We start from the raw sequence: 17,345 nt of genomic DNA on the forward strand, positions 1-17,345 counted from the left end.
CACCCAAAGTTCAGAAGCTTTCAGGATTGCAAGACTGGGCTGGAAATCTTGTAAGAATAAGTTATCCAATAATATATTTGGCTTATCCACTTCCATTCCCAGGTCTCCTGGAATGCAGAAGTTCAGAAGAATGCAAAAATGAAAATAAAAATGAGGAAAGTTAATGGAACACAAAGGTTCATCTTGAATTTGGAGCAAATATTTGACACATTTCCTTCTTTTTCCAAATTTGTTGGACCTTCACTAGCGGGGTCCCATTATAGATCAATTAAGGCACACTCCCCTCTAAAGGTCTAACAAGGCCAGATTTTCAGCAGGTATAAAACAGCTAAACTCCATGGATTTGCACCATCTGAGAATCTGGCATTATACTACATAGATACTGTGGGAAGTATTGGCAAATGATTTTCTGTGTTTTTCTATGTAATGTAATATGATCAATACATTTGGTAATACATAACCCCTAGCAGAGGAAGGCTGGGGAAAAGGGACAATGTTAAGAGGTGGCTGGGAGCGCAGTGATTGGGTCATTTTCCTGGCTCTGGAGGAGATTTTCTATGTGACTTAACCCCTTTTTTATTTTTTTCCCCCTTCCCTAAGAGAGGGATAATATTGTCCTGCCTCACTGGGGTGTTGAAGACAAATCCATTAACAATTATGATAAGTGCTATAGATAAGCCCAATAGGCTTGTTTCTCCAGTCTCTTATACCTCCATTTGGACAGAGTGAAGGGTGGAAAGGGGAGCCAGAGGGAGTCAGTTGTGTCTCCTAACTGAGAGCCAGCAAGCCCAAGAACAAGTTAGCTATAATCTGAACATATGCCAGTGGAAGATCAAGCATAGAGAAGCACCACCATGATTCCTGCCTCCCCCTCCTACACACGCAACTTGCCCCCTGAATGCTCTCAACACACTCCTCCTTCCCTTTTTGCCAGGGTTGTGGAAAAGGAAGCAGCTAATATAGGAGGCAGTGGAGTTGCCTCTGCCAGATTTCTACCCAAAGAAAGTCTCCCAGGACAGTAGGAATTCTCCACCGGTCGTCTCTGCTGATTGAAGGACACTTTTTGCTGCTTGTGCAATAATTGTGCAGCACAAAGTAGATTTAGCAGACCAGGGAATCTAGCCCTATAGGTGCAACACCACCTCTCTGCCTTGATATATATTATTTAACACACTTCACGTGCATAGTTACAAAAGAAAAATATCAAATGGCATTTGAATCTGGCAAGGGGCATAATCTGCCAGAGCAGCAAATCCAATACTTGGGAAATGCATGGGTATATTAACTGTTTCTTCTGCTTCAGTCAATGGTAAAATGCAAGTGGCTACTATGGCAACATCACATGGTACATTTGTTATCTCTGAGTGAGACTGTATTGAAGGAAGAGGCAGATCAGTATACCATGTGTGCTTTCATATTTTTGGAATCTTTCTAGGGAAAACATCTGTTCAGATGCTTTTCCAGGTTTTATGACTTTGGTAGAATTTTTGGGTGGGAGATGTTTCTCTCTTTTTTGCTATTTTTTTTCCTGCAAAATTAGACTTTTAATAGGAAAATGTGGGACATGTGTAACCTTTGCCATGATTTTGTTACCTCTGGGGAGAGACTATATTATTTTGGCATCTAGTTTTTAATTAAATGAATAGGGATCCAAGTGGTCATAAAATCAATAATAATATGGGGAAACACGAGGGTAGATGGAGGAGGGGGATATGACTGGGAGGTTGGCTAAAGCCTTTTTGTGTTGGCTAGAAAATATGGCTTTAAAATTTGAACACAGTTTGTGTTTATATAATGCCTACCATAATGAGGTGCTGGTCCATAACGAGGGCTCCAGGCACTGTAGTAATAAATAACAATACTAATAATAATATGTAACCATCATATCAGAGAATGGAAAGTCTTGTGGTTAAGGCACTGGCTGGGGACACAGGAAACCTGCATTCAGTTCTTGAGCTGACCACAGATTTCATGTGTGACCTTGGCCAAGTTACTTAATCTCTGTGTGGTTTAGTTCCCCATATGATAACAACATTCCTTGTCTGTTTTGTCTATTTACACTAAAAGCTGACTGGGACAGGGGCGGTCTCTTAATATGTATTTGTAAAGCACAATGAGGCTGAGATCTCAGCTGGAGCCTCTTAGCTGTTACTATAATACAAATAATAATCAGGAAATAAATTGTAGGGGGCATAAGTGATCTTTCTCACTTTTAGAGAGAGACCAGTTTCAAACCATCCTGTACAGGGATGAGGAAACTGAGTCAGATGAAAAGAGACCTTTTGGCCAGAATCAAAGTTTGAGATTCTAGAGAGTATCCATTCAATTTCTTTAATTCTATCATTACTAAAATATTATTTAAAAAGTTTTGCCAGTCCAACTGAAGCTTATAGTGAAGAAGCCTATTGTGAAATTTCATACCTGATTTACAAGCCAAAGAGGTTCAGATCACAAAGCAGATTCATCTTCTAGGGCACAAGTCTGCCCCTTTGATGTCAGTGTCAAAATTCCTGCCATGCCAGATGAGGGGCACACAGAGCTCCTTGTTAAAGGACTGAGCTTTCTTTCCTGGATCCTGCACTATCCTATTGCAAATTCGGAATCCTGTCCTGCTAAATGCTAAAACAGAGGTTCTCCAGCGGCACAATGTATTGTCCTGGATTATACATCCTCTGTCAAAAAGAGGGAAAAGCTTTGCAAATGCAAAAGCTGATCTAAAATCTTTGGAATTAGAAGATGCTCTGCAGGGCTTTATTTTTTTTTTAATGGGATGACCAGTCTCAAATATTCAGAAAGCCAGTACACATGGCAATTTCATCAGGGACAGAAAAACCGGCAGTGAGGTAGAAACTGGGACTGAACCTACAGAAAGACAGAATAAACAATAGATTGTCTAGTAAATGGAAGACTTTTCCAGAATGTCATCTATATTTTGTCCTACAGATCTACTCTAATAGTTCTCCTCAGTGGGATCATGTAACAAGATCTCTAGCAGTAGATGGACTCTGAGACCATTGAAGCTACATGAAGAGATGCACATAGGCTAGGTTGATGTGGGAGGAAAGTCCTAGGAAAGCATTCTTCACTGCATCTGTACTATGAAACTGTGGAATAATATCTCATAGAGTTATGCAGGTAATGTCCATAAATGCTAGAATTATCTTGTTCCCCTACAATATGCCTCATTAGCCTGATGTAGCAACATGTATCCTGCAATTTAAGTTTAAGAGATTACCTGTTGAATTCTTGGAGAAGGACAAATGTTGTATTAGAAACCTGAAAAGTTAGCACGTAATATAGTATCTACAGTGTGTTTCTATTTATATTAGTCTGGTTGTTTAATTCTGGCAGTGACCATAGCATACCAGGCACTTTATTTATCTAGAAGAAGGCACAATCTCTGCCCTGAAGAGCCCATGATCTAAAGTAAAACAAGAGGTCCTAGCATAATAATTTTCCTAAGAGTTTCCTAGTCACTGGTTTGTGTCACACTTGTTAATGCAGCTGGGCTTCTTGCCGCAACTTAGATTGTAAACTTTTTGGGACAGGGACAGTCTTTTTGTTCTGTTTTTGTACACTTAGCATAATGGTGTTACCCGGGGTTCTGACAACCCAAAGCTCTTGGTAACTTTGCTCTGTGCGAGGTGGTCTCAGGAAATAAATCAAATGGAGACACGGCTGCCGATAGATGGACTGGTAGAAACAGTATAACACAAGTGCTCTCACTTAAAAACTATAATTTATTTAGTCTCAAGCACTTATACATGTCCGCAACAGGTTAGTAAAATACCTTGAACCCTCAATAATTACCGAAGTTTGAGGTGGCTCTCGAGCAGTACAGCAGTGGCCTTCTGATTGGCCGATTCTTCCAGCTGCCATTGGGGGACCCCAATATCTGTGTCCAAGAAGAGATCCCAAAGAGTCCAAACCTCTCCCCCTTATTTATCCTTGTTAGTAGACAATAACACCTCAATAAAAACTTGTTGGGCAAGCAGTTTCAAAACCTAATCAATGGGTCGACTCAGAGAACTAATTAACCAGATGTGTTCCTGCAGAATCTGCATGTCTTGAGGCCCTAGAAAACATCTCCTAGAGGGCATGCATAGATAAGCTTCTTGCTTTTCTCCTAGAAGACAGATCCCAGCATGTCCAATGGGATCCTGGCCCATGACTGGGGCTCCTGGAAACTACAGCAATACAAATAATAACACCTAGGTCCTGAGTCCCACTCCAGTGCTCTGTCCAGTGGCCACACTGCCTCCCTATAATTACTATATTAATATCAGGTGGACTCAAGTCAACCTCAGATCCAAACCACCCTAGCCACAGGCTAAGTTCAGATGTGGATCCAATCTTCCTATTTCCTTCTTCATTTCAATAATGGGCCAAACCAAAGCCCTATACCTGAAAAGTGAACATGCCCAAATTTTGCAGAAGTTTGGTTTCAGTACACTTGTGAAGCGTTGCAGCTGGAATCTATCCTTAAATTAAGGACTCACTTGCTTACAAGGTTCAGAGAGATTTATATTTTACTCCCCCATCAAATTTCTTGTTTGTCAAGAAACCACCTTGTTCTGAAGTCCCAGTTACATTCACAGGAGCATTTGACTGGTGTGAAAAGCCTTTGCTACCTACCACATCACATCTAATCAGCGTTTATTTATTTAAATATATTAATTAGTTGGCTGGTGGGCCATTGTGATTATAGTAAGACTCCCAAGCAGCCTTCCCCCTCCCTCCCTCACCTATCTGACAGAGTAATGCAGTTAGAAATAGCACTATTAGGAATGCCGGCTTCATCTTTGTTTCAACCCACTTAAAGTGCTTTTATCTGTAGATTTGCCTTGAACAAAATCCTATTCAAATTGCACAAAACCCAAGATAAACCTCCCCTTTCAGATTATAGTTTTCAACTGAACTCCTGTGCACTGAAGAGAGAGCCCCGAATTCTTGCCTGTTTCAAGAAAACCTCTTTGAGTAATCCCTTGAGATTACCTAAAGGTCTTGGATTTCCTAATGGATGCTTTGATGACAGGAGATAAGAGCCAAAAGGTACCTTTATTCTCTTAGAAATTGCTCCAAATAAACAACCTTGATGATTAAAGCTAATAGAAATACCTGGAAGATTGATAGCTCACAAAGCACTGCTGAGTGAATGAATAACTTCCCCTTTAATTTCAAAAGCTAATATTGGTCCACATTTGCTGCCCTTTAAAAAAAGTGCAACCTTTTTTGAACAGAGTGTTGATCAGGAACAAACAGACACCATTCAGCTATTTGAATTTTAAACAAAGCTTCACTACTTGGGTTATTGAGGCACCATTCTGCCCTGGCCCATTTATAATAATTCAAACATGACACAGGGAGGGTTGTTAGAGTAAAGTACATATAAGTGTGAACACGATACCCTTGTAAAGTCTTTAATTATGTGACAGGGCACTGTACTATGGTGTTCTATATAAGGGTTTTCAATTGCACAAAGGGCCTGTATAACTTCTATATCAGTTCCCAAGCAATGTATGTATCAGAGACTTGGGCAAATGGAAACCAAACTCTGCAGCAAATAAAAGTCCTTGATTTACAATGCTGGATTATGAAACGATGTCTTTCAACAGCAGTTCTGACTTAGTTCATGTTCTGATGAAATCATTGCTCACGAATGCCAAGAAATATTCAGCTGTAAACTTTTGGCAAAACGTGGGCTCTGGTTGGACTCACTGCCTTTACAACATCTGTGAGTCAGGAATCCTCTGCAGAAGTAATAAAAGGCTAGGTGAAGAGACCGAACCATTCAGTAACACCTCATAACACCAGTGCTCACAGTGCCACCAAGCACTGTTGTCTGGAATGTGGGTTACGTAAATTCCAGAGTTCATTTTCAATATTTTTTTAATGATTCCCAGTGTCACAGAGAGTGCAATATGGCAGTGTATCACAGAACCAAACATTTTAACAATAGAGCTGCAAACAGTTCAGTATTTGCATTTGTGGTGGTGCATCCTGTAGGGTGGGAGGATGAGAGATTTATTCTTATATTGAATATTCCTGAACTTTCTTGCACACAGCAAAAGCAGAGTCTTGAAGGGTTTGTTCTGAATGAGTGGTTAAAAATTCCTTTTTTAAAAACGACTCTGGGGGATCGGAATTAATTTAATCTGATTTTTTTTCCCTTAAAGGACAAATGATTATGGAAACAGAAGGCACCAGTTTAATTCCAGAGGAAGGAAAGAAGCAGAGCTATGACCAGCTGAAGATCTGGCCCCTGGAGTTTAAGCACTAGTGGTTATCAGAAAAGAAAAAAAACTCTGCAGTGAGATTTGGGGGTAACGTGAGGCTTTAAACTGTGTCCTGAGTAAGCAGCAATGCCAAACTGCTCCACTTCTTGATCAGTCCTGAGATGATGTAGAGTGACATCTACTCCTCCTCCACTACCCTCATGCAACTTGAAAAGGTGCAATTTACCTCTCCATTCATGCCTGGCCAGCACATAGGAGAGTAGAGCCAGGATTCCACCCACCCCTGGCCCCCGTCTCTAGAGCTGGGGGAGACAGGAGAGTGAGGGATACATGGATGTTTTTTGTGATGATTTTTTCCATTAAAACTTTTTTTTGGAAATTTCAAAATTTATTTATTTTATTTATTTATTTCAATCAACTATAAAGTTGGATTTAAAAGATGATCTTTGGGGGGCAGAAGTTTTGTTTTAAATTTGGTGAAAATTCAAAAAACTTGTATCAGCTCCACTATTCACCCATTTTCTTGAGAGCAGGAAATACCCTCTGATAACTCTATTGAGCTCTTGGTTCCAGATTTATGGATTCAGAGCCTGAACAACAAAATAGCAGATGTAATTCAATACTGATAAATGCAAAGTAATGCACATTGCAAAACATAATCCCAACTACACATACAAAATTATAGGGTCTAAATTATCTGTTACCACTCAGGAAAGATCTTGGAGTCATCGTGGAAACCTCTCTGAAAACATCTGCTCAATGTGCAGCAGCAGTCAAAATAAAGTAACAGAATGTTAGGAACCATTAGAAAAGGGATAGAAAATAAGACAGCAAATATCATAATGCCATTATATAAATCTATGGTACACCCACATGTTGAATACTTCATGTAATTCTGGTCACCCCATCTCAAAAAAGATATTTTAAAACTGGAAAAAGTACAAAGAAGGGTAACAAAAATGATTACAGGTTTTTGCATAGCTTCTATATGAGAAGAGATTTAAAAGACTGGGTCTGTTCAGCTAAGAAAAGAGATGACTAAGGGGAGATATGATAGAGGTCTATAAAATCACGAACGGTGTTGAGAAAAAGTGTTATTTACCCTTTCACATAATACAAGAACCAGGAGTCACCCAATGATATTAATAGGCAGCAGGTTTAAAAACATAAGGAAGTACTTATTTACAAAATGCAGAGTCAACCTGTGGAAGTTGTTCCCAGGGGATGCTGTGAAGGCCAAAAGTATAACTGTGTTAAAAAAAGAATTAGATAAGGTCATGGGGAATAGGTTCATTAATGGCTATTAGCCAAGAAGGTCAGAGATGCAACCCCTTGCTCTGGGTGTTCCTCAGCCTCTGACTGCCAGAAACTGGGGCTGTACGAAAGGATGGATCACTTAATAAATTGGCCTGGTCTGTTCATTGCCGCTGAAGCATCTGGCACTGGCCACTGTCGGAAGACAGGACACTGGGCCAGATGGATCATTGGTCTGACACGGTATGGCCATTCTTTTGGACATTTCATAGGGACTTTTTAACGTGCAGCATCTTCTGTGAGGTGACAGATCTTTCAAGGATGTTTTCTGAGATGATCTGGAAATGGAATTCATAGGGTATTTTAACCAACTAGTGTTGCTTTACTATAATTTTGTTTTCTGTTTGTCCCCATTCTCACATTCGCTTTTCACATATGCAGAGAAATAAAGGCAGCCATATTGACCTGACCTAACTTGGCATTTCTTAGTTCTATCTAAGCAGTACAATTCTCTCCCACATCTTAACCATATAATTTGTGAGAATTAAACACAGAGCAGAGATGTTGCATCATTAGCAAAGTGAAATACAAATAAATACAGTCTCCTACCCAGAATGTTATGAATCCTCATTCTGTGTGAATGTTTAAAATAAGGAAATGCACCTCACAAGATTTAGAGTTGCAGTATGGGGGTTGATTTAACAAGCAAGCAAGCAAGTGAAAAATCCAATCTGATGCTTTGTCCCTAACTCACTTTCTTATGCAAAGAAAAGAAAAATATTCCACGGTGCATGAAAATAACACAGTAGACAAGTGGCAAAAATGGTCCTCCCAGACAAGGTACTTAGTATAAACACCACTCACTAATATACAGAGAGAAAAACAAACAATTAGACTACTGAGGGAATCCACAGTGAAATTGGTTCCTATCTCTGTGGATCTTGAGGATTCTAAGTGAGAAGACACCACCCTCCAGTCTTCCAGGGCATCCTATAGAATCACAGCTATTCCACTACTAGTGGCCATGCCATGCCTGCCCATTACCCCACATGTTCAAACACACTGAGATGTGCAGAAAGGTGCGGGGTGGAAGGGTTGGGGTTAGGGAAAGTAATTAGGGTTGTGGGGTAGCGTTATGTTGCATTCATTTCCAAAGGCTTTTTGCACCAGTGTTTGTTCACTCAGGTTGATAAAGAAATATCCTTGACTGCCTCCAACTGGTCATGCCCCCAGATAACAACCTTAACCACTTAATGGGCTTGTAGAGAGCATGCCACATAGGCCTCATTTCTCTTCCTCTCAAGTTTTGGACTCTCACCTAGGTTTTTCTCCCCTTGGTGCTGCTGAACCCTGGTGAAAGGTAGTGAGCGAGTTTCACAAACCGCTAGCAAACGTACAGTAAAACATGGGGCCTGGTGTTACTCCATTGCCTCAAGTGTGCTATCTCAAGGGGATGAGACTGACCCCACATGGACTATATTGTCAAAAAAATGCTGGAGAAAAACAGAACTCATATAGACTCTAACTTGGGCTACATGGTAAGAATCCCTCTTATGGACTTGCATCAGATTCTCAGATCCAAGCACACAGGAGTTTGTGGGCACTGCATGACAGCTCACTCCCCTTCCTCTAACGAGAGCAGATGAGCAGGAAGTTGCTGGGACAGGGTGAGAACTAGTCCTCTAGTGCATCAGAGAGGTCAGTGGGTGTTATTTTCCAACTGCTATGAGCCAGCACCCAGACGGAAGCAAGGAGGCAACTGTACATCTAAGGCTGTACCATCCCTTATCCAAGGCTCACAGTGCAACTGTGATCCATCCCAAAGACAGGGCACAGGAGAAGGAGAGGTAAAGCAGAGACATGATATCACAGAAGACTACGGATGGTATTTCCAAAGCACTCAACATTGGCTCCCATTGATGTCAATGGTACATTTCCTTGGAGCTGAGCTCGGCCAGTGCTGAGTGCTCTTGCAAATCCCACCCTACAAGACTAACTGTAATTGGTCTGCTGACCCATATTTGAACTTATTTGACTCTTCAAAACAAAGCCCTGTACAACTAGTTCACATCATGGACCAATAATAACCTGCATCATTTTAGTTTTAAAAATCAGTCTTTTTTGAATCAGAGAAGTGCAAAAAAAAAAAAAAAAAGTGTTGGAAAATTCCAATGACTACCAATCATACAGCTTAAAAGTGGCCAAACCCTTTTTTTGTTTTTAGCCCTTTAAAAAAAAATAAATAAAGCTCTAAAATGGTGACCTTTGTTTGCCAAGTTTCAGACTGGAACACATTTTTACAGCACTTATAATCCCCTGAACCAACTAGGTTTATAATGGAAGTGCTGATAGATCTTTAGCTATAGCAGCTTTCCTAAAAGCTCAGCTGTATTTATTTTTCATTACACTTAAATATAATTGGTAGAGGTTTAATTATAGTTCAGCCTGATGAGAACCTTTTCATGTAAAACATCAGTTCTGGGAAACAGGTCCTTTCTTGGGTGCCCTTTTGGGTTATTATGCATGTAATTTTTGGTTGCTTTTCAGACTCTTTTCTTGTCACTGTGTCTGTGTAGTTATCCCTTTAAATTAAAATGAAAGAGGAAAATAGGCATTTTGATTAACCATGCAGTGTTGAATTGTGAGTGGAATGCCATTGTGGAGACTTCCACTAGCACTTTCACATTTTGTTTTCAATTAAGAAATATTTGAACTGCTTGGGCAAGTTCGTAGATGAGCAGCGTGCTGATATGTGTGGATCTATGATGCTTTCTTAGGCTCATAGGCTTTAAGGTCAGAAGGGACCATTATGATCATCTAGTTTAACCTCCTGCACAACACAGACCACAGAACATCATCCACCCACTCTCTTGAATTTGTCTTGAATTTTCTGAGCTGGTGTGTGTGTGTGGGGAGGGGACAGACTAGAGCTGGACAAAATTTTTCATCTGTTATTTTTTTCTGTGAAAAATACAGGTTCAGCAACACCAAAACATTTCATGAGTGCATGTAAATTTTACCTAATTACTAGTGTCTGAAACAAAAAAATTCCAACATTCCCCCACCCCAAAAGTTTTCACTGACATTTGCAAAAGAAAGCATTCTGATGTTTTGGTGTGAAACAACTTTTCCCTTTAATTTTGTCTTTAAAAAAAAGAGTTTAAAAGTTGTCAAAGTCCAAATGAAACTTTTCATTCAACACAAAAGCAAAATGTTAACTCTTTGAAACTGCCAAGAAAATAAACAAAAAAATATTATTCACCCAACTCGAGTGGGGTCTGTGTGGAAATACAATAATGAAGATGACAAGTGCAGCCTCTGGGGCAGATAGACGGGGGAAGTAGCTTGAATTGCTGGCAGTTACTGGATTGAACGAAATCCTGTCCTGAATGGAAGGTCACCATGATATAGGGCCTTGAAGAATGGCAATGAGGGAAGCAAGTAAGGGATCTCAGTTTAGTCACTCCAAGTTGTACGGAGCAAATCTTGTGATCCTATCCTGTCTTCCTCCTCAAGCAAAACTCTCACTGAGAATGGTGGGATTAGGTTCTTTATTTTTAATCCTTTATTTTGGTCCTTTATTCTTGTATACATAGAAGCACGACAGACAGGCAGCAAATCATAATACCAATTGCAGGATACAGCCTAATTAATAGATTTGGAGATTAGAAGGGACCATTGTGATAATTTAGTCTGACCTCCGATGGAACACAGGTTAAACAATCTCACTCAGTAATATCTATATGAAGTCCATAATTTTTGTTGTGAGCTATTGCATCTCTTTTAGAAAGGTATCTAATCTTGATTTAAAGACTCCAAGTGATGGAGAAACCACCATTTCCCTAGGCAAGTTGTCCCAGTGCTTAGTAACCATCACAGTTAAAAGTCTGCATCTCATTTCCAGTTTATAGAATCACAGAATCGTAGAAAAGTAGGGCTCGAAGGGACCTGAGGTAATCTAGTCCATCTCCCATGCTGAGACAAGACTAAATATACGTAGACCATCCCTGACAGGTGACACTGTTTTCTAGTGATGGGGATTCCACAACCTTCCTTAGCAATCTATGCCAGTGCTTATAATCATGCTAGGCCTTTGTCTGAAAACGTAAAGAATCCTCCAGTATCAGAAATCTTTTCCCCTGTGTCGGTAGTTATAGATAATGATCAATTCACCTCTTTAACCACTCATCTATAAATTAAATAGATTGAGCTCCTTAAGTCTCTCACTGTTAGGCAGGTTTTCCAGACCTTGAATCATGCTTGCAAGCCAAGAATTGTGTGAACCTTCTTAGCTGCAGCATTACACTGGGAGTTCTTGTTCCGTTGATTATTAATTATGACCCCCAAAGTGCTTTTCAGAATCACTTCTTCCAAAAGTACAATCCCCGATCCTGTATATAGGCCCTACAGTCTTTATACACTGATGTATGAATCTTTCAGTTGGCTATATTCTGACATGTTTGACTGTACCCAGTTTACCAGGCAATCCAGTCTGTACTGTATAAATGATCCATTATGACATTTCCCCTCACCTGCAATCCAGACTGGTGTGTAGCTGTGTCACCCCAATTCCTCACTCCTGGGCCCGGACTTACCCCGTTTTGCTGTGTGAACCACTCACTCCTGGGTCAGCCCACGCCCAGCCTCCTACACGTAATAGGTCCCTGGCCTAGTGAAGGAGCACTTCTGGCCAGCTTCTCTTGGGATAGACCCCCAGCAAACACACCCAGTCCCAGGTGCAACCCTGGGAACTGCCATCTTGCAGGGTTCAGTGCTGCACTCTGCACCCTGCAAGCTCATTTACATTTGTCCATCAATTTATCAAAGAAATAGATATACACCGGCTCTGTCACTCTAAGTGAGGTCTCTACACACATTCAATCCACATGCACTGTTTTAGATAAGACGTACAAATGTTTATTGAGTACAGTAAGATTTTAAGTGAATCTAAATCAGATTATTAATAAGTCAAGAATTTAATCACAATTAACTAAAAGATAACTCGCATCTTAACCTAAGATTAATATGTCAATCTGTATTCAGCTTATCACACAGGCTGGTTGTGATACCTCTTGCAACCACGCCCCGCCTTCCTGTAGGTAGATGCTCAGTCTTTGGTGTTGCTTAGAAGATGGATTCCAGGGGAGAGCTCAGAGACAAAGATGCCTCCACTTTTAACAAGTTTCCCCAACTCCTCCTGGGTTCAGGTGATCGGCCTTGTCCTGCAATGGGCATGATTTCTTCCACTTGAGCCAAAGTGCTCACAGGTGCTTACTCCAGTCCATTGTTCCTGTATGCATGCCTCTGCATGGCATGGAAACACAGCTTTGTGTTCATCTGCATCTATTCAAACACAGCAGAGTTTCATATCTGTACATATGTATGACATTGCAGGAAACATGCTACCATAACAATAATGTTCAGTATGCCATGAGCATTCCAAAAACACCTTACATGGCATACTTTGCATCAGACATTACACAGTTACACTGTAAGGGTGAACATGAATGATATACAAATCAGACCATAAGGGTATACATGGGGTACAACATGTCACACCCATGTTCAACAATTTTGGGGTTATCTGCAAGTCTTATCAGAAATTATGTTTTCTTCCAGATAATTGTTATAAATATTGATGGTTCCTGCAGGGATTGGCTCGACTCAACAAGAATCACCTGCATTCATTGATGATACCCCATTCATAATTATATTGAGCTCTGCCAGTGATTCAATATGTGCCATAATGATTCTATGTCGTTCTGAGCTAAGTGGCATGTCATAGCATGGAGGTCACATTGGAGCTGTAGCTGAAATTTGCAGGATCATCAAAAATAACCTGAAAAAAGGCAACTTTGCCCTTGTACATATACAGTTCCCATTAGAGTCAATGGAAACCTTGTGCACACATCTAAGGAGAGAGTTTGGATGACAGTATTTAGATAATTACAAATTAAATTCTCCTTAGCCTGGTTAATTGAAGGTCTTACGCACATATTTAAGCTGAGGCTTGACAAAGCCCTGGTTGGGATGATATAGCTGAGGTTAGTCCTGCTTTGAGCAGGGGGTTGGACTAGATGACCTCCTGAGGTCCCTTCCAACTCTAATATTCTATGATTCTATGATTCTATATTGGCAGTAGTACTGGGAGTTGGTACTCTACTTTTAAAAAGAGACCTCTGGTACATACCTCTTATGTTGCAATAATATACACACTGTCTTTGACATGCATAAAGATAGTGGAAATGGCTATGCTGTTCATTAAGACCCTGATTCATCTCCCAATATCCATCAGTCTTCTTATTGACTTCAATGGGAGTTGGATCATACCCTACTATAACATCGCAAATCAGGATTTCTAAAAACATTTTAGAAAGGATAGATAATTTGAGCTTGTGTACCTGCGCATATTATAAAGGTACTGTATCTGTGGATAAGTCTGGTACATTAGGACCAAAAGCACATCAGATGTTAGGACACAGAAGAATGTGGTTGATGTTGAACTAAGTCATGCAGTACCTCTTCCACAGTGAGAAGTGAAAACCAGATAAAGCAAGAGTCAGAGGAAAGAAACAAAAGAAAAAAGTAAACAATGAATCAAACAATTAAGATTTTAAATAAACTGTCTCTGTTCTGCATCCCCTAGCATTATATATGTCAGTTGGTGGCCAGACACTGGAGCAGAATTAACTAATTAGCAGAGTCTCTTTCCTGAAATGGGATTTACTGTGTTTGTGTTCTATTTATTAGCACACTAGATACTTAACCTAGGACCTTTTGTGGTCTACAGGCAGAAGTTTTACCAGGAAAGCCAAAAAATTAGCCTGCCACTTGCTCATCAGAGCTGGAAGTAGCTTTTTTCATCCATTCTAGAACTTAACACAAGTCATCATTGAGTGTGCTGCAGAGCAATCAGCAGAATCAAATATACAGATGTGCTAATTTGGCCTGAAAGGTTTTTCCAGTGTGTTTGCTCACTGATCAGATAGCAGAGAGATGTTTGGAAGGACAATTGGTACAACAGGCTTACAGAGAATGATAGACCCATAGAGAGTAAACCAAACGCTTTATTTCTGGAGTTGTATCAGCAGTTTCGAGGTTTGATGTAATTGATAAAGAAGGGCCTCTAAACCCATCACTTTTTAATGGCTATCAAGATGTGTATGCTAATTCCCAATGATTATCCTATTGCCAGCAGCAGAACAGATTGTGCCCCAGAGAATTTCCATACATAGATCTCACATCTCACTTGGAAAGGGGCCTATGTTTCTTATACAGCATCATTCCTTCTTTCCCCCATAATGATGCTGTCTTCCCTTGGTTGTTTCTCACCATGAAAAAAAAAGCCACCCTTCAAGCCAACTGGTGCTTTACAGTTAGGCTGACCAGACAGCAAGTGTGAAAAATTGGGACAATTTGGGGTGAGGGGTACAGGTATGTATATAAGACAAAGCCCCTAATACCAGGATGGTCCCGGTAATTTTGTAGTTCCTGCATCTTTTCTTTTCAGATGGAGAGTAAAGAACCCTCATAGACTGGAAATTAGACACAGTCTAATTGGATCTACCTTTGAGAGAGAGAGAAAAGATCATTCAGACAGGCTGACCGGAAAAAGTAAAAGGCTTCTAAACTCACTTCCTGCTGCAGAAAGATAACAAAACAGACTGTGGATCCTATCTTGCTGAAAAAGAGAAACAAACTGTGCTCTTTAAGCAAAAAAAAAGCTCAAAGAGGCATTTCTTTTCTTCTTTATGGCAGGTTGACAGGGAAGCCACTCCCAGCAGTTCTCTTTTCCTTAGGCATGTTCCAGTTCAGGCTGGGTTTCAGGGAGGCAAATGAGACCCAGCAGCCTCTGGACTCTAAGCTCCTGCTTGCAATCCTAAGACTCTATCTTGGCTATGCTCTTGCCTGTTATAGACCCTAATGGAGAGTAGATGCCATCACACCACCATATCTACACATACAAGAATGTTGGTTGCTGGCACAAAATTTGTTTTCTGCCTATTGTATACATGTGTGTAACACTGACCTATTGGCATAATTTTTGTGCACAATTTAGGTACCTATTTTTGAAAATTTAACACGGAGTCATTTTAGTGGTGAGAAAATATCCATACTACTAACAGTCCATTCCCCACAAATCTACTCTTCGGCTCATCTTTCATAAGCTAACAAATCATGAAACGAAACATTTGTTTACACTTTATATGTATATATATTATATGTCCTACACCATTTTCAGTTCTCATTATCATTTCTTTTCCCATGTCCAAAAATAAGACTTTTGGTAGGCTGGAAGGTTTGAATTCATGGTTGTTTTTTGTTTTTGTTTTTTAAATGATTTAATATTTAGCAAAAGTCAAGCCTCAGAACAACAGCCTAAGACTTCTGAAGACATTTTCAGGGTCATTTTTGTAAATCATCCAGTTAAAACTGATATTAAAATACAGCAGCATGGTCTAGTGGGAAGCAGGAGATGCAGTTCTGCCTCTGACCTGCTCAGTGTCCTACAGAGCAAGTCACATTATCTTTCTGTGCCTCTGTTTCCATTTCTACCCTTTGTCTGGCTTTTCTAGTTAGGACTTGTCTGTATGGAACATTACTATGGGCAAGCCAGGATATGAATCTACAGCGCACTAGCGTCTCTTGCCTCAATGTCAAAATGCACTATGGAACTTTCAGTGCACTGTAGCAGTGTCCACACTGGACATTACTACATGGCAAGGTAGTGCACTGTAGTTTCAAACCATGGCTTGTCATGCAATAACATTCTATGTAGACAAGCCCAAGAAATGGGGCAAAACCATTTCTTACTATCTTTGAATAGTGCCAACCACAACTGGGCCTCTAGGAGCTATTATAATATTTGAAACATTTTATTCAGTTGATTTATTTTTATAATAAGAATATTTGATGGAGGATATTGTATCAGACAGCCTGTGGTTCAGTGCAAGCAAAATGAAGCCTGGAACAAATATACCAGGTTTTCAAAACGGCATCAGGAACACCTCTTTCTCTCTCGTTTTCCTTGTGCTTATATTATACACTGACTGTGAATCAGCTGTAGAATCCTTTGACTGATCCCATTAAAACAAACAAACACAAACAAACCAACAAAAGCCCCCTATGGAGTTCACAGACAGGATGCAGATAATGCTGTGTAACCACTCCTGTGCTGAGCTATGTGCTTTGTAATAAGCTGGATACATAGACTTGCAGATACAATTTCCAGCTCAATTGTAGCAGACACATCCATCACACTTAAAAACCTCCAAATTAAACATATCCCAGAAAACAAAAGCTGGTTTCGAGTTTCCAATAACTTGTTTGCCATCTTCTATTAATTCACTAACCACAAAACTAAAAAGAACAACAGCCACAAATGTGCCTGTTCCTATTTAAGTTTGTGTTACAAATGCAACACAATTAGTTGTTACATCATGACCATGCATTCAGCACTGGAAGGGACAAGAAAAGACAGACCGTGAAACTTCTAGTCTTAAAGACGGATGATACAGATAAGACAGGATACATGGGAGACCAGATAGAAGTTAATTTAGGACCTGATTTAAGTCCTATTAAAGTCAGTGAAAGCCTTTCAATTGACTTAATTGGGAGTGGGATCAAGTCTTGAAAAAGTTAAATTCCTCACCTTCTCTCATTTTCTCCATTCCAATTTATATAGTAACGTTGAGGTATATGGGGTGATAGAAAGCCAACCTGTGGTAAAGAAGATTCAACAATCAGTTTGTCTGTCATCAGTGGGTCTGACCTGTAAACCACGCACTCTCTGTGATGAAGGATGCATGCCTGAGACAGAAAGTGCTTAAGGTGTGGGGGCCCAACATACCATTT

General features: G+C 40.1%; 1 long non-coding RNA gene across 1 annotated transcript in view; it reads left to right on the forward strand.

Moving 5' to 3' along the window:
• The window catches only part of LOC137150819 (uncharacterized), a 31,470-nt gene extending 24,890 nt beyond the window's left edge, over positions 1–6,580 (forward strand). Inside the window, exon 3 of the long non-coding RNA XR_010919074.1 lies at positions 6,177–6,580. This is a non-coding gene — a long non-coding RNA (uncharacterized lncRNA). The remainder of the gene's footprint in view (positions 1–6,176) is intronic.
• The last annotated feature ends 10,765 nt before the right edge of the window (positions 6,581–17,345 follow it).

Source organism: Emydura macquarii, unplaced genomic scaffold (genome assembly GCF_026122565.2).
Source record: "Emydura macquarii macquarii isolate MOO-44397 ecotype Brisbane River unplaced genomic scaffold, CSIRO-AGI_Emac_v2 contig_1027, whole genome shotgun sequence".
Taxonomy (NCBI): Eukaryota; Metazoa; Chordata; order Testudines; family Chelidae; genus Emydura; species Emydura macquarii.